The following is a 22,083-nucleotide window of genomic DNA, read 5'->3' on the forward strand; positions in this document are numbered from 1 at the left end:
CTAAAGAGTGAGGGGGAAATAAAGGTAGGTTGATGATTGGCTGGGAAGGAGATAGGGTTGCCAACTCCATGTGGAAAATTCCTGGAAATAGGAGGGGTGGAGCCTGGAGAGGGTGAGGTTTCAGGAGGCGTGGGACCTCGGACAGGTACAAAGCCATAGACTCCACCCTCCAAACCAACTATTCCCTTCTGGGGAACCATTATTGCCAATCTCCAGGTGAGGGCGGGAGATCACTCAAAATTACAACTGTTCTTTAGGTAGCATAGATCAGTTCCTCTGGAGAAAATGGTGGACTCAGTGTCATTATACCCTGCTAAGGTCGCCACAGCAAATTGACACTGAGTGTCCAAGGCCGAGGCACCCACCCAGAGCCTCTTTCTAGAGGTTGTTGTATTTATTTCCACAATGGGCCTTTTTCCTAGTATAGAATACAAGTGTAATTATAATGCATTATACTCAGTGTCATTATACCCTGCTAAGGTCGCCACAGCAAATTGACACTGAGTGTCCAAGGCCGAGGCACCCACCCAGAGCCTCTTTCTAGAGGTTGTTGTATTTATTTCCACAATGGGCCTTTTTCCTAGTATAGAATACAAGTGTAATTATAATGCATTATACAAAAATGTATGATGATAAACTATGGCTACTATATAAATAGACAATGTAGGAGGTAACAAACTAGATAAAACAGAGATGTATATGGAATCCCCAATCTATATGTATTTATGTTTGTATGTCTATTTGTTTGTTTTTTCTTTTTGTTTGTTTGATATAAAAATAAAAATTCTTATAAAAGAACACAATTAAAAAAGGAACAGCGGACCATTATGTACAAGACTTGGTTATGACCAATGGCAGCATAATAGAAGATGGTTTGGGGGAGGGACTGATGCAAAGGGTTTCTGGTTTAGAACTAATCACCCTCTCCACCAAAGTCCACCTTTGGGGAAGGAAACAAAGCCCACCTTTATATTTTCTCCATGTCTCCAGGTTAAGTCACAAAGTGAGCTCTGTGCTTCGCATGCACACAGCCACCTGATTCAGATCAGTACTGTGGCGTGCAGGGAGAAGGAGCTGATACCCCCACACACACACACAAAACACATGATCCAGAGAAGCCATATTGGGGCAGGTGCAGTGCAGCCCCCAACTGGGCAAACAGCATCTCCCTGTGGCCAATTCAGATCAGGAAAAACAGTGCAGGGGGGAAATCTCACCTCAGTCCTGATCCAAAGTGGGCACAGGCTGTTGGACTTCCATCCTTTAACAGTTAAAAACATGTGGACACGTGCATTCGAATGCATATTTCATAAGAGCCACTTAATCTGGAGGCAGTCTTCAAAATTTTGCTAAACAGAGTGGTAGGATTCATGCTGCCATCTTTATCATTATCTTAAGATTCTGGAAATGATTGTGCTACTTGTGCTGTATTTCTGATTGCCTGAACTTTGAATCTCCCTTTTTAAAAGTATGTTTACAGTAGACAGAAGCTTTTCTGCTAACAGCCTAAAGTACTAAATCACATCTGTTTACTTGTGACTTACACACCCCACCATAAGTCGAGGTGGTGCTCAGTAAATGCAGCCCCAGGGAACATTCCATATGGAACAACTGCTTAGAAGCAGTCATCAGACAGGTAATTACCAAGCACTGACAGATAATCCTCATCGTAGTTCAGCAGTAGCCATATGCTGATTCAAACCAGTTGAAGAAAAGATTGAACTCAGGACAGAAAAAGCCCGAACTGACCAGAGAATTATGCTCCCTTTATTTCAGAACCCTGTAGTCCTTGAGAATGGAATTAAAAAACAGATTTGTAAGAGTCCTTTGATTTGGTAAACAGGATTTTCTGTGTATTTATTGTGAATATTCTCCTAAATTGGAAGCAGCTCATGGGGAAATGATGTGAAGCAATGAAATCCAAATATAAAACATAACCAATACTCTATGAAAAGAAACAGCGTCATAAAACAACTTGGACAATACAAAAGTATTTGGGCTTGTTCACTTGTGCCACCCTCGCCACAAAGAAGGCCAGGGTACCAGCCAGGTCATTCCAGGGGAGGTGAGAGAGAAAGAGCAAAGATATGAAACTAGGATTTGCTGAGCCTATGACTGATTGCAAACTGAATCCTGCTTTCACAGACTGGCTGTATTTAAAATAAACTGTGGTTTTCGTATTTCTGAATGGAGCCTTTCTGTACATGCTATATCTTGAAAAGGACCTAGAGAAAGTTTGAGAGAAGCTGACTTGAACCAGTAGCTGTGGCATTTTTCAGACTGCAGCTGCCTTTCACATTTTTGCATGTGTTGTGCCACTTCTGATGATCGGGCTATCAGTGGGATCCATTTAGACTTCCCCTCAAGAGTTCCATCTGGTCTGGGGTGTTCTGGATATTTTTGCAGGTATTTTTGTTTTCACGTGTAGAAGCATTTGAACATTTCAGCAGCCTCATTCACTTGTATTATGTACTGGACTTGAGGCAGCTCTTTTCAAAAGTGATTTGTTTATTCAGCTCAGGACGCAGCAACAAACATATGGAACGACCCAACTATATACAATTTGAACCAAGGAAAACCACACCCCCTAGAACAATAATATCCAATCATTAACGAGTGCTTGGAACCAATAGGAATTGTTCCCGCCGAATATCAATTACTGTACTGATTGGTCTGTCTCCCGACACCAACCAATCCTGTTGCAGTTTTCAGGATACCAAGAGTCAATGGAGCTGGTGGCTGAAGCTCAGGCATTCTGCACTTACAAGTAACACAATACACAACAACTTGCCTTCTTTACATGAGAGTAGCCTAATTTGCTCTTGTGTAAAGTGCAGTAGCTGAAAGACAAAACATGATTTATTTGTACCATTGGCTTTGGTACTGAAGAGTGGGACATGATCCCAGCTTTCTCAGGCTGGAGAGAGAGACAGAGAGAGGAGACCAGTCCAGACAGAGAGAGAGACATGCACACACGCATTCACAAGGCAGAGCAAAGAGGAAGATGCTCCAATGCAGACACCTTCCATTGCTGAAACATTTTGCCATTGAGATGCAAATTAAAAAACCCACACCCAGTCTGCCCTTTCTGGGCAGATTTTGGAAGGCTCATGGGTGGGTGGGCGCAAGGGCCTATGCTGAGAATTGGCCTTGGCTGTGGAGGGATTGTGCTGGGTTACTGATATGTGGCTAGGGGAGCACCAGTTGGGGGCTAGGGGTCTGGCAGGATCAGTCCTTGGGCTGTGCAACCCAGGGGTGAGGAATGCAGACTGCCTTTTGGGTCTGCCTGGTTTGATCCTCCACAAGTTGTGCAGCTTGGTGGTTGGTGCTCCAGGGCATGGCCTGCTTGTTGTGCCAACCTGGTGTAAGCCATGCCTATTGGCTGGAACCACAGGCAAGATGGCTCACCTCTTATATGGCAGGGGAGGGGTCTAGGACGACTCCTGGCCTTGATTGTGCCGCACCTTGGTTTTTGCCCTTGCCGTTTAAATATAGGTTAAAAGTTAAATAAAGTGGCCCATAGTTTACCCAATCTCTTGTGTCTGTCTCTTTATTCCAAATGAGGGGGCAATGCTGGGATGTTTATGAAGTTGTCTGAACACAAGAAAAAAACCCATGGTATCAGGTAATGCAAGTGAATTTTTAAGGCAATGTGAAAGACACTTGTGTCAAAACATGTGCAACAGTTAAATATATGTTTACATTTTATTATTCGTCCCTTGGAGACTATAACATGGTCAGGACCTCAGTGGTTTTGTTTTTAGAATCTATAAAATAGCAGTGTAAAGAAAACTTAACCTATTATTAGCTTTATCTATTGAATTTCTAACTGCTGCATAATCATTTAAAACCTAGAGATCCCTGTATGTCTTTGCATGCATTAAATGGGGAGGGAAGTGTGGTGTAGCAGTAGGGGCTCTTTTTGTAGCAGGAACTCCTTTGCATATTAGGCCACACAGTACTTAACATGTCAGACTAGCCGTGGGTAGATCCTGGTTTAGCTTGCCAACTACCTGGAGAAAAACGACTAGTCCCTTTAATAGAAGCATAATATGACTTTATTTACCTCCATGCCCTTAAAAACGTCAAGGATTCATTTCGACACACAAGTCACTATTAAAGGGACAGGGTGTATTTTCTTTTTTATTGTATATGCACACACATGCATGTAGGTGGGTCAACCAATTTTTATTAAGTGTGTCCAGTATTTGGGTTGAAACCACTGGCAACCCTAGAAGCCCTACAAATTATATAGCTGCTTGCTGTCGGTAGATCGTTTGGCCTGAAGGCAGTTCATTTCCTCCTGGCAACTAGAGTTAGGCTATGAGCCAGTCAAAGTTTAATATACAAGGAACTGCATGGCAGGAGATGGAAAGTTCTCAACTGGAACTGATTTAAGTACACCAAGAAAGCACTGAGTTGTTGAGATCTGTGAACAAAGACAATGTGTATACATTTTACACTTTGCTGAGCTGATAATAGTATAATAGAAAGCACTGAGTTGTTGAGATCTGTGAACAAAGACAATATATAGTGTATACGTTTTACACTTTGCTGAGCTGATAATAGATAATATCCAACCCCTTCCTGTCTCAAGAAGCTGGAGCCTTGATGCACAGGCACTGCTTTCAGAGGGTAGCCGTGTTGGTCTGCAGTAGAACAGCAAGATTTGAGCCCAGTGGCACCTTAGAGTCCAACAAGATTTTGAGAGCTTTGACTTTTGAAGCTTATACCCCAGAAAACTGGTTGTTGTTGTTCAGTCGCACAGTCGAGTCCGACTCTTCGCAACCCCATGGACCAGATCACGCCAGGCCTTCCTGTCTTCCGTCGTCCTCTGCAGTTTGCTCAACTTCATGTTCGTTGTATCTATGACACTGTCTAACCATCTCATCCTTTGCCGTCCCCGTCTTCTTTGACCTTCAATCTTTCCCAGCATCAGGGTCTTCTCCAGTGAGTGCTCCCTTCTCATTTGGTGGCCAAAGTATTTGAGCTTCAGTTTCATTATCTCGCCTTCTAGGGAACAGTCAGGGTTGATTTCTTTTAGGATTGACTGATCTGATCTCCTTCCAGTCCAAGGGACTCTCAAGAGTCTTCTCCAGCACCGTAGTTCAAAAGAATCTATTCTTCGGTGCTCGGCCTTCCTTATAGTCCAACTCTCGCAGCCATACATGACTACTGGGATTTTGACCATGCGGACTTTTGTTGGCAGGGTGATGTCTCTACTTTTTATCATGCTGTTTAGGTTCGCCATCGCTTTCCTCCCAAGGAGCAGGCGTCTTTTAATTTCATGGCTGCTGTCACAGTCTGCGGTGATCTGGGATCCCAGGAACGTGAAGTCTGTCACTACTTCCACGACTTCCTCTTCTATTTGCCAAGGAGTGATGGGGCCGGATGCCATGATCTTAGTTTTTTTGATGTTGAGCTTCAAGCCCACTTTTGCGCTCTCCTCTTTTACCCAGAGCAAGAGGCTCTTTCTGCCATCAGAGTGGTATCGTCTGTATATCTGAGGTTGTTGATCTTTTCCCCAGCAATCTTAATTCCCGCTTGTGATTCATCCAGGTCAGCATTTTGCATGATGTACTCTGCATATATATTAAAACTGGTTAGGCTGTGCTTTGTTTCCTTTTTAAAAATTTTTGCTGCCACTGAAGCAATTTATTGATGGGAGCCAGGTGTACCAAAACTGGATGTGTGTACTGTGCTAGTTGAGGGTCCCAGAATATGCTATTCAGCCTCACTACTACATCTCAAAGCCCGGCACAACTGGTACTGTCGTCGTGCTGCTATCCCCATAGGGATCGTCTTGGTTGACGCGGAGGGCAATGAGAGAAGACCTTGTCAGTAGGGAACAACATTCTTTTACTTTGCATGCATGCCTGTAGTCCATGTGCTCTGTAAAAGAACAGAAATTTCATACATTATTTGAAATGGCCTTTTTCACTGAAGCGGGGGGGGAGGGGGGTATGAGTCTTGGAACCAGACCCAGAACATCTTTGCCATGGATGTTCCAGTGTGTGCTTATCTATAAAACTAACCCCAAAGGGACACTATTAACATACTAACTAACCGGTTTTGAAAGATATAGAAGAAAAAGGGATTGTCCAGCTGCAGAAGAAGATTTTGACTTTGACTTTACTAATAAAAGATTAAAATACTAATTTTTAACATCACTCAACACTTTTCTTTACCCCTCTATATACCCTTCCAAACTTTCTGAAATGTAAAAGCAATAAAATTCTCTCCTTTTTAGGAGAGGGAAATATATATATTTATATAACTGAGCGATGTGGTCTACAAATGCAGGTTGTAAACTATTCTAGTTATCTCTATATGTAGGAAAATTATGAACATGAATTGTAATTCAGAGGAGAGGCAGTATAAATCTTCTGAGTAGAGAAAAGCTGTCCCAACTGGGGCAAAATATATGTCTGGTGCAAAGAATCATGAAGAATGTTTCCATTTTCAATAGTGGGGCTTCAGGATGCATTCCCTCATGAGACCAGGGAGGTGTTAACTTAAACCATTTCCTTTCTGGGCAAGGTATCGCTGTACACCTTCTGGATCCTCCTCCCGTGTGATGCAGACGAAAGCTTTCTGAAGTTTACCATTACAAAGTTTTCCAAATCTTATGAGGTGAAGACAGCAACTATTTATGCTCAAGCATTTGAGGGGAGGGCGGAGATTGCTCTTTGCCAACGTAGTACTAACAGGCCATATAACTGGACTGCAAGCATTTTTAATACCTTGATTGACTCTTAGCTGCCGCTCTACCAGAAGAAAAAGAAAAGCAAATCATTCGAAGCCACATAACGCCAGACACTACAAAAAGGTATGTGGCAGTTTAAGGATTTTTGGTTGTTAGTCAACTGTGCTATTTGTGCATTAGAAAGCTATTCTTCCCTTGCATACATTAGTGGAAAATACAACTCTTTTTATTCTTTTTATTAGAATATCATCACTCTGCAATTCTTGTTCAGATGTTAATTTCTTTGTTTTATTTTATTAAAGGTGAGGATAAAAAGCTGCTCAAACATGAAGTATAAACTAACAATGATTAATGATAAATTATGGCTTCATTTTAAAAGAGAATTTCCTATGATGATGAATGATATCATCAAAACTGACTTTATGTACTACTTTTAACATATTATTACATTCAAAATTTGGATTAGATTTTCTGTGCTCCAAATCCCTGAAAATAAAATGAACCCATCTGGGCTCACATTACACAGAAGTATTTCCCTTTGGTTTCAAAAAGATGTACCTGTACTTGCATACAATGGTGGAGCTGACCTAATAATAAAGTATGGGGGAGCGGTTAAGTCAGCAACAACAACTAGTAAAACTATTTTAGCCTTTTTTAAGTAAACAGATAAAACAGACTTATTTTTCATTTATATTTCCTAACGGTAAAATGAACAGGCTGCCACTAACAATGAAAGAACTAATCTGAATCAAAAAGTGTGTCTTTTTATTTAGTTCAATGTCATTGAATAACTTTCTGGGCTCTTTCCAATTAGTAGCATTTTTATTTTTTCCAGCTGCATCTCTCTCTCCCTCTCTCTCTCCCTCTCTCTCTTGGGAGTCAAATTTAAAAAAGAATATTTTAAGGTGAAATAAATATTAAGTAAAATAAATACTTAACATTTAAAGGTATTTAATTTGAGACTAGATCCTCTTGAACAAATAACACAATCATTCATTTAAAAAATGAACAGAGGGTTGGATCCAGCCAGCTTTTTTGCTCAAACTCACCCAATCCCCTTTTTTTGCTACAGCCATTTGTCCTTTCCGCATTTGCCACTGCCACTCCGGATTTTCTCAGTGTTCGAGTTGAGGCAATTTAAGTCCACAGCAAAACAGCATCCAAATAACCCAGGGCAACAACTGGCTGAAACCAGCTGACCACTGAGGGGTAGGTAATGTAATTCAGAATGGGGGAAACCCCAGAATAAAAGGAAGGTTTAACTCGATTTTAGTGCAGAATGGGGGGGGGGGGAGAAACCTGGATTTAAAAGGTTGAATTCGGTTTTAGTTCATTAAAAGGAGAATACAGAAAGGGCTGTTGTCTCATGTGCCTTTTATCCTTGCAAATCCTATGATCCCCAGCACAGTCTTTTTGGTGATCAAAGGGAACTCCATCCTCCTTTTTTCACCAAGGGAAAATCTGGTTGGCTCCAACAAGGGCGCCCCTTCAGATGTGCATGTGTTATTCACAACATGAGCTTTCCCTATTTTTTTTCTTGATTGACTTGCATAATTAAATTTATTGATTATGATTTAAAATGTGCATTCTAAATCAAATGCTATGATTTTAGTCTAATTCTTTTTATAATTAGTGTATTTTGGAATTCGTAAACACATTTTTTGTACTAAAAGGACTTTTACTCATAGGGAAATTATCTACTAGTTTTTAATATATAACTCTGGAAGAGTTCTGTTGAGTCCACTTTTTGGAAATAGTCATACAGGGGTATAAAGTTCTGCATTCCTCCAAAATACTATCTCTTTCAGATTATTCTTCAAAATATTAAAACAGAAGGGGGAGACATTGCAGACAGATTGGGTCCCAATTCCAGAAGACTTGGTTGGTTTTCAACTGTAAAGTTTTACCACAGATTTATTACATTTGATCCCTACATATCCCATAATAGATAGGAGGCTTCCAAATGCATATTCCTAGTTAATAAGAAAATTGCATTTGAGAATGTGTACTACATATGTAATTTCCAAGGTTTATGCAGCAGCCATAGCTGTGTATGCCTAAGGCATAATTTTGATTTATTTGATAATCAACAGTTCTTGAAGTGTATGCAGCCTGGGTTTAGTCCTCTTCTCCCCTGCTTTTCACTTCCTACTAAAATGTTGATAGCCACAACTGCAGTTTTGTTAACTAGGCTATGTGTCCCACCCCTGGTGCTAAGTGGCCATTTAAAAATATAAAAATAGCTTTGCAACTGTTCTCTCTCCATTTGCTTCTTATCCCTGTTTCTGGTTGCTGCCATGTTTCCTGTAGCTTCACTACACCATTTTTGAAATGTGTTTTGGTATGATCTTTCCTCTTTCCAGGAAGATCATACTACAAGTAGATTTTGGGTCCCCATGGACAGAAAGGTGTGGATTTCCACATAACCCCACTCACCAGCAAGCTAATTGCCTTTTTTAAAGCAATATATTCTTTAGTTGTTGTAGATTTTCCAGGCTATATAGCCGTGGTCTTGGCATTGTAGGACTTGACGTTTCGCCAGCAGCTGTGACTGGCATCCTCAGAGGTATAACACAGAAAGATGGAGTACTCTGTGTCAATTTTTAAAAAAATTTGCAAAAATCCCACTGGTGACAGGAGGGGGGGAATGGCAGGCGCAAAGGGAACGCATGGAGAAAGTCACTGTGCATAGGGTCCAGTGCCACACAATCATCTCAGACCATTTCCACACAAGAGAAAATCCCCTCATCTGTACACATATTTTTGTTCAAAAATAACTATATTTGATCAGCTCCTCTTAACTAACTGCATTTCTTTTGTATCTGTCACAAATGAGCAATCTCTTCAGTGTAGTTAGACCAAATAATTTGAGGGATAATGAACAGGTCTGTATGTAAGCTGAGTTAGTTCGTATTCCAGAAGAAGTCATATTCTAAACCTCTCTGAAATTTCCCTAGGTTGATCATCTTGCTGCAGTAATTCAGAATCCGCAAGATTTGCAGAATCAAAGTTTTTAATCAGCAAAATTTTAATACTGGCCACTTGCTGAGACAGGTATTATTTTCTAACCAGATCAGATTTTTTAGCTCTTGTATTCTGTCTGCTTCAGTAGATTCTGTCCAACATTGCATTGTTTGCAACCATTTACTAATATAAATAATAGTTTCGGAATGATTTCCCTCTTATTATTATGCTTCTTCTAGACTCAGTTAAACTTCAGTCACTAGATACTAAAGAAAAATAATGGCTCTGGTACAAAATAATCATTTTGTTAGGGACAAGAAGTTACCTGGCCAATCTACTGATTCTCACATTTAGGAAAGCTTTAACTTTTACCTGATTCAACATTCTACCCTCTACACACTTGAAGGGAGATATTGGTCACATGAGCGGGATGATCCACTGCCGAAGGGAGGCAAATTAAAGGGACGCTACCAGCACTTCCCCGACCAGACGCCTGGAGTTGCCGCACATAATACGGAAGGTAGTGCTCTGTTGCTAGTACCTTTTAAATGTGCTTTTTCAGGCTGAAGGGACGGATCGGGGATGGGTGCGTGATGCTTCCCACATGTTGCGGTGTGATCGCGCCGACTTGATGCGTCCCCAATCCGTCCCTCTTGCGGGGCAAATCCTCCCGTGTGACCAGGGCCATTGTAGTGTAATGTACCAGGAACATAAATTCCCTTGGGCTACTAGGGAAGTTGAAACTGTTGGGCAATTGTTTGGAATGTCTTTTTGCATTACCCTTTTGATTGTGATGTTAGACATGTTTTCATTACTCTTATTCTCTAAAAAAAAAAAACCTTCCAGGTAGATCAGAGGCCTTCTACATTTACTTTCTTCTCTTAGACCTTGTCCCCTGGAACATGAACAAAGTGGTCAGATTTTGTGCAGCTGCTATAGCCTATAGCAGATCCGCATTAATTTAACGGACAATATTATGTCATAGCTTTTATGTAATATTTCTTGTAACATATTTACTTTTGATCTGTAATAAATGTAATAAACAATTCATTCTTTCAATATAATAGCTCGGTTTAAGAAGTCACATGAACCTATAATTTATTTCAGTTATGAATAACTTGTGAAATCAGGATTTGGCTCACAGGCAGTTGTTCAAATCCTAATTTGCCTAAACAGATAATGAATTTATCCCTTTGTTCTTTGCTCTGCCTGCCTCACAGAGACTTGTCCCTTGGCTGGTTTCCCAATCCGCATTGCATCAAGGACAATGCCAAGGAACAAGCAAGGATTAAATCAGGATGCCCATGTTCATGCATTACATGAAGCCATAGTGAAGACTAACCATAGTTTAAAAAACACCAATTTTAAACCATGGTTTTAAACTCTGGTTTAATGTACTCTAACAGAAATGTCTGAATCTAACCATAGTTAGCTAAATTAAACAAGAGTTTTGCATGATATGTGAATTAACCTACTGAAGAAAAAGAAATTAACTAACTTTATTTTCATACATTCTTCCTGAGGCATGCAAAGAACCTGTTGGCTGTGCGGGTGGGGTCAGTATTTAGAGAAGTGCTGGGCTTTAATCTGTTTTGGACATATGACCTTGTTCTAAAAGTCCTGCTTCTTAATTGAAATGGATAGGGTTGGAAGGTAGGCTCTGTTGTTCCTGTAAATAGGGTTGCTTACTCCATACTAGGAGATTTGGGGGTGGAGGATGGGGAGGGCAGGGACCTTAATGGGCTATAATGCCAAAAAAGTCCACCCTCCAAAACTGCCATTTCATCCAGGGGAAATAATCTCTGTAGTTTGGAGATCAGTTGTAATTATGTGAGATCTTTAGGCCCACTTGGGCCATAGAGGTAAAAAACATGCTTGAGAATATTATATTCTGTATCATGTCTATGAGCTGATCTCCAGTTACCTCGCATACCCGTAAAAGAATCCTTGAAACTAGATATGCTATCCAGAAAGAGAATCGGAGGCAATGAGATGAAAGGAGGGGGGGACTGAAAAAAGGAAAAGAGAATGAGGGGGGAAATGCTTAAATCTTGCACAAGAATAGAATAAAATACACATTCAGTTACAATGAATGGATTTTTTCATTAAAAGGAAAAATTTTAAGAAAGAGCACCAAAATGACAACTATTGTTTTATTTTATTTATTTGAACAGTTTTACCTTTTTCTCACTCAATCTAGACTCAAAATAGCTCACAGTATCAGTAACAACCACCAAAAACTCAAAGTAACCACCAAGTAACTTATCAACAAGTCTATCCATCATCAACAGACTAATCCATAGAATGTGGAGGGTTGCAGTCAGAACAGACAGCAACAGTTTCTCTCCAGGCATTTCCTTGCCTTTTTCTCCTGTTCAGTATCTTCAGAAATATATTTGTGATTGGAATACTCTTCAGTGCCAGCGATCATTTTATCGTTTGTCCTTCAGAATGAGGTCCTCTCATATTCATTCCTTGCTGCCAGTGTTTGAAATGGCAACTCTTAAACTGTTGTTGCTATTCAGTTGCACAGACAAGTCTGACTCTTCGTGATCCTTAAGCTAGGACTCAACAAATCCAAGGGGCCGGTCCCCAAGGAGCTTAGAAATTTAATTGTAGCACATAGTATTTTCAGCAAGGTCTTTATTGTAGTATCTCTCAGTGATCTTCAGTAGAAGTACAAAGCTGACATTTCATATCAGAATGTTTTGTTGTATGATATAAAAATGCCTGTGCATGACATTCTTGTTATCTTTTAATATTTTAATTTTACACCATTCAGTGATGGTAAAGGAATTTATTTCTTAACCAGATGCTTTCTTTACTGCTCCAATACTCAGTTAAATGGAGCATTTAAAAGAAATAATGACACTGTAAGAAATTGCAGAGAAGTTAGGCTAGGGACAATCAGTGTTACCCCATATTTATTTATATATTGCAACACTTTTATCATAGTTTTAATAAAATTATGAGAATCTGTAAAGAGTTTAGGATTAGGAGTTGTGATAGCAATAACCAGGTGTGACGACATGGGAAATTTTTTGGCAAAAAGAAACTTTTCCAGAAACATTTCTTAAAAATTGTAATGGGAAAATAAGGCAGATTGGTGGAGTGTTTTATTTTATTTGCTCCATTTCTATTCTGCTCTCCCCCATTATTGTGTGGATCAGAGCAGATAACAACATACAATAGACAGTAAAAATACAATTAAAACATATAAATTTAACCAGTTCAAATATTTATAATTAATCAGATGGCATATAATAGAATGATCACTGTCCCAAGTTAAAGGGAAAAGGGGGGAAGAGGCAGGCAGAGCTGTACAAAAGAATTATCTTGACCTCACCCATATGCTTGGCAGTACAACTCCATTTTACAGGTCCTGCAGAAGTGAAGCAGGTCCCCACAGGTTTTGTGGGAAGGGGGGGAAGCCTGTGAAATATTTCCCCTTTGTATTAAGTAAAATACTTTTTATGACAGTTTTGCTCACTCAAAACATATAATATGAAACTGTTTATGTGATATATAGCAGTAGATAATTACTCCTAGGTTTGCTGTAGACCTATACAAGGTATTTTCAAAAATATGTTCAGTGCTTAAGTATGAATAATTTTGGCAACAATTGAACATGCTATAATGTGTTTAATGTACTAGAGTTCAGTGTATTCAATGTTATAAATACCGACATCCTAATATGTTGGTAACACTACATATTGTGACTGTATGAGAGTGGTCCTATCCAAAAAATACATTGTCTTTTTTGTTTGCCACAGAATTTTTCTACCTTCAACTTTTACTTTTTCATGCCTCTCAGATGACAAAAATTAAGATACATGTGGTAACATAGCATAAGTTGTAGCAGTTTGCAGGTCTCTCTCAAGCATTGGGTATATTTGCAGTTTTATAGAAAACCACCTGGCACTCATACTCTTAAATTCCATAAATATACTGCATATATTTCATCTTTTCCCCAAATTTCAATTTCCCCCCAAAAAAACAGGGAAATAACTTTTCCCCCATGGCTTTAAAATGTCCCAAAATTTTATATCTCTAGCAATAACTAGAAAATACAATAATTTAGAATACAATACTTTGAAGGCAAAAAAACTAGTCTGGCTCCTACTTTTTTGGCTGACTCGCTAAAGTAAAAAAAAAATCTTAAGAAACTGTAAAGGGCACATTTTTTCCAAGGGCTTTTCTTATATCCATGGCCAAGAGGATATTTGGCTCCAGACCTGTAAGAAACATGTGGTTAGATTTTTATAGTTATAGGAGGCAGTGTTTTTGGTGCCACCATTTTTGTCAGTTTGGCCGTGCTCCTTTATGAAGATCTTAAAGTTAAAATTATGGAGCAAGGCATTTATTGTAAACTTTAAGTGCACCAACAAAAGCAAGTCTTGTAATTGGTGGGAAAATTTCTGCCATATTCTGATTTTTCCTTGCAGATGTTTTGCATTTTTAATGCTGAAGTTACATGCCTGGATTTCATCCTTTTGCTGTATTAAGATGTGTGTCTCAGAACTTTTTTATTATTTCCCAGATGGGCTCATGTTCTGAGGAGTTAGGAGTGAGATAGATAATGGGATTTCCAATATAAAGGGCCCAAAGTATATTTTGACAGAACTAAAGGTGTCTCATGTAATTCCACTTCCTCCTGTACCCTTTTCTTTCACAAAAGTTTGATAAACATTTTTACTTGCTTTTTGGCGGCAAGAATATTTTGATCAATAATAATGGGTCCACTCCAAAGGCTGTTTTCTACTCAAAAAGTCTCTAAAGCTGATCATCAATTTTATTATTTCTTAGGCAAGACCCTGTTTAGTACAAAAGACTGGGGGATTGAGGGCTACTGTAATATAGCTACTAATACTGCTATAATTATATTATTACTTCTAACCAATTATTTAGCATCATATTGTAGGCTCTGTTCTATAATTTGTAGATTTGTAGTGATTTCTGTTTTGCATGGAGAACTTCTAAATGACTGCCCAATAGTTTGAGCAGATACAATTATCTCATGCTCCATCTATTTATATTTCAGCAGCATCTATGTCATTGCAGAATTTTGGTTGCAGTTCACAAACCAGTTAGGAAGAAAGACATATTTTACACTAAAATCAGACTGAATCAGCCTGTGCATTTGTTGTTCAGTCGCACAGTCGAGTCCGACTCTTCGCGACCCCATGGACAAGATCACGCCAGGCCTTCCGGTCTTCCGCCGTCCTCTGAAGTTTGCTCAACTTCATGTTAATTGCATCTATGACACTGTCTAACCATCTCATCCTTTGCTGTCCCCGTCTTCTTTGACCTTCAATCTTTCCCAACATCAGGGTCTTCTCCAGTGAGTGCTCCCTTCTCATTTGGAGGCCAAAGTATTTGAGCTTCAGTTTCATTATCTGGCCTTCCAGGGAATAGTCAGGGTTGATTTCTTTTAGGATTGATTGATTTGATCTTCTTGCAGTCCTTATAGTCCAACTCTCGCAGCCATACATGACTACTGGGAATACCATTGCTTCCATAGCCCCTGTAAGAAGAGTTCTGTAAGCTCTTGGAGGATTGGCTACATTAGGGGTGTGTCGTCTAATATGCAAATGAGTTCTTTCTACAAAAAGAGCCCTGATTACATTTCCATTGCAATGTGCTGTGATTTCTTTAAAGAACTTCTTTTGAAACACTGCATAGATTCCAGTTTAAAACTTCTCTTCCAAAAGAGCCTATGGGGAGGGTGGGGTATAAATATGAAAAATAAATAAAATAAATAAATAAATAAAATAAGAATGAAATCGGGGTAAATTCCAAGGAGTACTTATGTTATTAGCTTCCATATGTTGGATACTGGGGAGAAGCAATGGCTCAGGGCAGAGTATCTGCTTTGTATGCAGACAGGTCAAAGTTCAATCCATGGTATCTCCAGTTTAATTTTTAAAAAAGATCAGGTGGTCATGTGAAAGACGCCTTCCTGAACCCCGGAAGAGTTGCTACTAGTCAGAATAGACATTACTGACCTTGATAGATCAATGATCTGACTTGGGATAATACAGCTTCATGTGTTTACTACTATAATAATTTCCCTCCTGGATTTTTCTAGACACAGAAATTCAAGGAGGTGAACGAATAGTACAATATTCAACAACATGTGGATCCATATTTAGACTGTTGCAACAAAAACAAACTTTCTTTAAGGTGCCACAAAACTTCTAACTTTTTTTTCTAGCACAAGCTTTTACAGACCAGAATACACCAGAATAAATATTTGCTAGGACTGCAAACCCTGAGGAGATTTCAGTGCAGGGAGCCCAGCATCACTGGCAATCTTGTGACATCGCTTCTGGCGTGACCAAGAAGTGATATCATCACATGGGGGTGATACGCTAGCATTCAGATCAAACTATATGGTTTAATCATAAAGTTCTGGGTGAATGCTAGAGTGTCACCAGATGTGATAATGTCACTTCAGGGTCACACTGGAAGTGACCTCATGGCACCTCTGTCACTACCAATCATTCCTCCATTTCCCCTAGAATTTCTGCCATGCTGCCCAGATGAGAAACGGGGCAGGGAGAATTCAGGGCTAGAAACTGGCATGGGCAGCCTTTGGGGAAAGAGGGACCTTAGCAGAGTATAATGCTATGAAGTCCACACTCCAAAGCAGCCTTTTCCCCTGGAAAGCTGAGCTCTGTCTTCTGGAGATCAGTTGGAATTCCAGGAGATCCCCAGCCCCCACCTGGAGGTTGGCAAGCCTATTGGCAAACTCCTAACCTTTTAAATTAGATTTTTATCCTGTCCCTCCCCCAGATTGGGGTTCAGGGTAGCTAGCAGCATAACAAAACAATAACAATAATAAAATCATCATTTCAATAAAATCCAGGACTCTTTTTGTAGCAGGAACTCCTTTGCATATTAGGCGACACACCCCTAATGTAGCCAATCCTCCAAGAGCTTACAGTACCCCCTGTAAGAAGAGCTCTGTAAGCTCTTGGAGGATTGGCTACATTAGGGGGTGTGTCGTCTAAACTCAACACACCACAAAGTAATGCTTTGGGAATAAAAAATCAACAGTGTTGATGGTTGTTGTTCAGTCGCACAGTCGAGTCCGACTCTTTGCGACCCCATGGACCAGCTCCCTCCAGGCCTTCCGGTCTTCCGCCATCCTCTGAAGTTTGCTCAACTTCATGTTCGTTGCATCGATGACACTGTCTAACCATCTCATCCTTTGCCGTCCCCGTCTTCTTTGACCTTCAATCTTTCCCAGCATCAGGGTCTTCTCCAGTGAGTGCTCCCTTCTCATTTGGTGGCCAAAGTATTTTAGCTTCAGTTTCATTATCTGGCCTTCCAGGGAACAGTCAGGGTTGATTTCTTTGAGGATTGACTGATTTGTTCTTCTTGCAGTCCAAGGGACTCTCAAGAGTCTTCTCCAGCACCATAGTTAAAAAGAATCTATTCTTCGGCGCTCGGCCTTCCTTATAGTCCAACTCTCGCAGCCATACATGACTACTGGGAATACCATTGCTTTGACCATGCGGACTTTTGTTGGCAGGGTGATGTCTCTACTTTTTATCATGCTGTTTAGGTTCGCCATCGCTTTCCTCCCAAGGAGCAGGCGTCTTTTAATTTCATGACTGCTGTCACAGTCTGCGGTGATCTGGGATCCCAGGAACGTGAAGTCTGTCACTACTTCCACAGCTTCCCCTTCTATTTGCCAAGGAGTGATGGGGCCGGATGCCATGATCTTAGTTTTTTTGATGTTGAGCTTCAAGCCCACTTTTGCGCTCTCCTCTTTTACCCTGAGCAAGAGGCTCTTGAGGTCCTCTTCACTTTCTGCCATCAGAGTGGTATCGTCTGCATATCTGAGGTTGTTGATCTTTTCCCCAGCAATCTTAATTCCCGCTTGTGATTCATCCAGGCCAGCATTTCGCATGATGTACTCTGCATATATATTAAATAAGCAAGGTGACAATATACATCCTTGTCGTACTCCTTTTCCTATGCTGAACCAATCAGTTGTTCCATATCCGGTTCTAACTGTCGCTTCTTGGCCCTTATACAGGTTTCTCAAGAGACATGTGAGGTGGTCTGGTACTCCCATCTCTTTAAGGACCTGCCATAGTTTGTTGTGATCCACACAGTCAAAAGCTTTAGCATAGTCAATGAAGCAGAAGTAGATATTTTTCTGGTACTCTCTTGCTTTCTCCATAATCCAGCGAATGTTGGAAATTTGATCTCTAGTTCCTCTACCTCTTCGAAACCCAGCTTGTACTTCTGGTAGTTCTCTATCCACGTACTGTTGAAGCCTAGCTTGTAGGATCTTGAGCATGACCTTGCTAGCGTGTGATATGAGTGCAATTGTGCGATAGTTTGAACATTCCTTGGCATTGCCCTTCTTTGGGATTGGAATGTATACTGACCTTTTCCAATCCTGTGGCCACTGTTGCGTTTTCCAAATTTGCTGGCAAATGGAGTGCAGAACTTTAACAGCATCCTCTTCTAAGACTTTGAATAGCTCAGCTGGAATACCATCACCTCCACTAGCTTTGTTGTTAGTAATGCTTTCTAAGGCCCATTTAACTTCACATTCCAGGATGTCTGGCTCGAGGTCAGTGATTATACCGTCGTGGTTGTCAAGGACATCGAGGTCTTTCTTGTATAGTTCTTCTGTGTATTCTTGCCATCTTTTCCTAATCTCTTCTGCTTCTGTTAGGTCCCTACCGTTTTTGTCCTTTATCATGGCCAGCTTTGCATGGAACGCTCCCTTGATTTCTCCAACTTTCTTGAAGAGATCTCTAGTCCTTCCCATTCTATTGTTTTCTTCTATTACTTTGCACTGTTCATTCAGGAAGGCCTCCTTATCTCTCCTTGCTGTTCTCTGGAAATCTGCATTCAGTTGGGTAAATCTTTCCTTTTCGCCTTTGCCTTTCGCTTTCCTTCTTTCCTCTGCTATTTGTAAAGCCTCATCAGAAAGCCATTTTGCTTTCTTGCATTTCTTTTTCTTTGGTATGGTGGTGATTGCTGCCTCCTGTACAATGTCACGAACCTCCGTCCATAGTTCTTCAGGCACTCTATCTATCAAATCCAGACCCTTGAATCTATTCTTCACCTCTACTGTATATTCATCAGGGATGTGATCTAGGTCAAACCTGAATGGCCTCATGGTTTTCCCGATTTTCTTCAGTTTAAGTCTGAATGTTGCAATGAGTAGCTCATGATCTGAACCACAGTCAGCACCAGGTCTTGTTTTTACTGGCTGGATAGAGCTTCTCCATCTTTGACTGCAAATTATATAATCAATCTGATTTCGGTGTTGCCCATCTGGTGATGTCCATGTGTAGAGTCGCCTCTTAGGTTGTTGGAAAAGAGTGTTCGCTATGACCAGTGTGTTCTCTTGACAAAACTCTGTTAACCTTTGCCCTGCTTCATTTTGCTTTCCAAGGCCAAACTTGTCTGTTATTCCAGTTACCTTTTCACTTCCTACTTTAGCATTCCAGTCCCCTATGATGATGAGGACATCATTTTTTGGTGTTAGTCCTAGGAGGTGTTGTAGGTCTTCATAGAACCGGTCCACTTCAGCCTCTTCTGCATCAGTGGTTGGGGCATAGACTTGGATTACTGTGATGTTGAATGGTGTGCCTTGGAATCGGACCGAGATCATTCTGTCATTTTTGAGATTGTATCCCAATACTGATTTTTGTACTCTCTTGTTGACTATAAAGGCCACACCATTTTTTCTACGAGATTCTTGGCCACAGTAGTAGATATAATGGTCTTCTGAGTTAAATTCGCCCATTCCTGTCCACTTTAGTTCACTGATTCCTAAGATATCGATGTTCAGTCTTGCCAGGTAGAATCCATCAAAATTACATTATTGGTATGCCTGCTAGAATAACTCTTGTCTTACATGCCCTGTGGAACACAGACAGTCCCGCAGGCACGAGTCTCCTCAGACATAGCATTCCACTAGGTTGGGCTGCAATGGAAAAGGACCTCATCCTTGTCATACTCAAATGGGCGAGTCAAGGGCCAAGCACCATCAAAAGCCCACAAGCCGCAGAATGAAGACACCAAAGGGAGTCATAACAGGAGAGGTAGTTCTTTCAGTATGATGGTCGCAGACGGTTTAGGGCTCTAAAGTGGTGATGGGGAAAAATAAAATTTTTAAAATGGTTGTTGGTTTTTCCCAGAAGTGACATCACACTGTCGGCAGATAGCCAAACCCCCCCATGTCCCCACCCCCTCAGGCTCCTGCTGGTTGCCAGGCAGTGTTCCCTCTAAGCTGAGTTAGTATGAGCTAGCTCAGTTTTTTAGCCTCCAGCTCACCCATTTTTGTCTTAGCTCAGGAAGGATGGCTCCAGAGCAAACTGATTTATACAGTAGCCAAATCACTTGCTCTCAAATTCAATGCCAGTAGCTCACAAAGAAGCGCAAAGAAGAGATGAAAATGGAAGAGAGCAGCCCAACCAAGCTTTGCTAAACAGACCAAGCAGCTTTGTATGAAAAGGTAAATAAAATCTGTTAGCAGCCGGTTGCTAAAATGGTTGTGTCTGAAATGACACAAAAAATCCATTAGCAACTGGCTACCAAAATGGATTACGAAGGCTGTCTGAAAGGAGTTACTGTCTATCTTTAGGTATTGGTTTTGATGTTCTATGTTCTTCAGAATTAATATGAGGCTTTTTGCTATGGGTTTTTGCTGCAACTTAGCTTCTTAACTGCACCAGTTCATCCCCTCCCATACATACTGTATTGTTTGCAAGCCACTGCTCTTCTGGTTGTGTTTTTTCCCAAGTTTTTCGTATGTTTTCCCACAAACAATACTACATGTAAGGAAGTAGTACATTGCTGTGAGCTAGGTTTCCCGTTTGTCTGCTCAGGTCAGGAAATCTCCTACCCTCTTGCTCCTGTTGCCTGCCAACACTCCAGTGGCTGGCAGGAAGAGGGGGGGAACTAAAAGTCACAGTTGGATGACAACATTATATCATTTCTAGGGGAAACTAGGAATTGTCAGTGATTCCTAGAGAGGTGTGATGTCAGTTTTCCCTGTAAGTGGTGTGAAGTGGCCTGACAACACCCCCCATGTCCCCATTCACCCCACTGGCTGGCTGTCCTACAATGAGCCAGTTATCATAAACTGAGCTCTCCTGTTCTTCTCCTACAAGCATATACCAGCCCACTTCCCCCTAAACCTGTAGTGATAAACAGATTTTTTTTCTTCTTCTTTCATAGAAGGCATACACTGAATTCTTTTTTATGTTTTATTTATAAAATGGTGGGATTCTATTCTGGTTCCAATACGAAGATATCAGTGCATGCAAGAACCAGCTGTGGCACATCCACCGAATAGATGGTCAGTATGGCACTGTGGTAAACAAAACAGGAATCCAATGCCACTTTAAAGGCTAGTAAAATGTCCTTCAGGATACGCGTTCATGAGTCAGAGCTCACTTCTCCAGATTCAAGGAGAGAAAAAGAAAACAGATCATCACCACAAAAAAATAACAGTATCACCCGTTGTGGGTATTGTGCAAAAATTCCTATTCCTAATCCAGCAACTGGAATTATATGTGTAAACCCAGAGGACCGATGCTGGTAATGAATTGATGTCCCTGGCACCATATTGTACACACGGACCAAGCTCCAAAGAGCTGCCCTAAACATACCAAAGGCCTTGGCCTTGCCCAATTGATTTTTAAAAATATCTTTCAACAGCAGATCTCAATTCCATATTGCAGTTTACTTCCGAAGGTTCTCTCAGTTTCAAAAGCAGTTTGATGTTCATTATAGGCTGTTCAAGAAACACAAGCACAAAGCCCACTTAGGGGCACAGAACTAATTTGTGGTTCTTTGATTCATAGTTACCTGCTACCAGGAATTTCACTCACTAAATCAAGGCATGTGTTTCTCAATACTTGATGTCAAGTTAGTAATTTAAACAAACAAGCAAGCTTTGCTAATCCATTATTTATAGCTGTTTTCAAACTGTATCTTGAAAGCTACAATACAAAAAAACCCTTTCCCCCAAAACAAATTTCTTGATATTCTGAATAGTGATATCGGGAAGGCAGTGAGTCAAAATAGTCTGCAAACTTGTGCAATGAGTCTGTGAGCCACATGGTTCAACATAATAACTTTTACCATAATAAAAATTATCTGTAAAGGTGAATAGGTCACAGGTGCAAGTCCACGGTAGCTATTGCACAGGATGGGAAACAATCCAGTTCTGTTTTGGGATATGAGTCAAGCAGGTTATGACTTCAGCATTTTTGTACTATGAGCTGAGACGACCTGTTTAAACACAAATGGGTTCACAAAGAGGGTATCCCAGAAGAGTCTTAATAAAAACCTCTCTATAAATAAAACCTCTTTTTTAGAGTGCAATCTTGCTGCAAAAGGAATTGAAGCCCTGTGGAGATTCATTTTAG

This window comes from Gekko japonicus, unplaced genomic scaffold (genome assembly GCF_001447785.1).
Source record: "Gekko japonicus isolate JY-2015 unplaced genomic scaffold, Gekko_japonicus_V1.1 scaffold79, whole genome shotgun sequence".
Taxonomy (NCBI): domain Eukaryota; kingdom Metazoa; phylum Chordata; class Lepidosauria; order Squamata; family Gekkonidae; genus Gekko; species Gekko japonicus.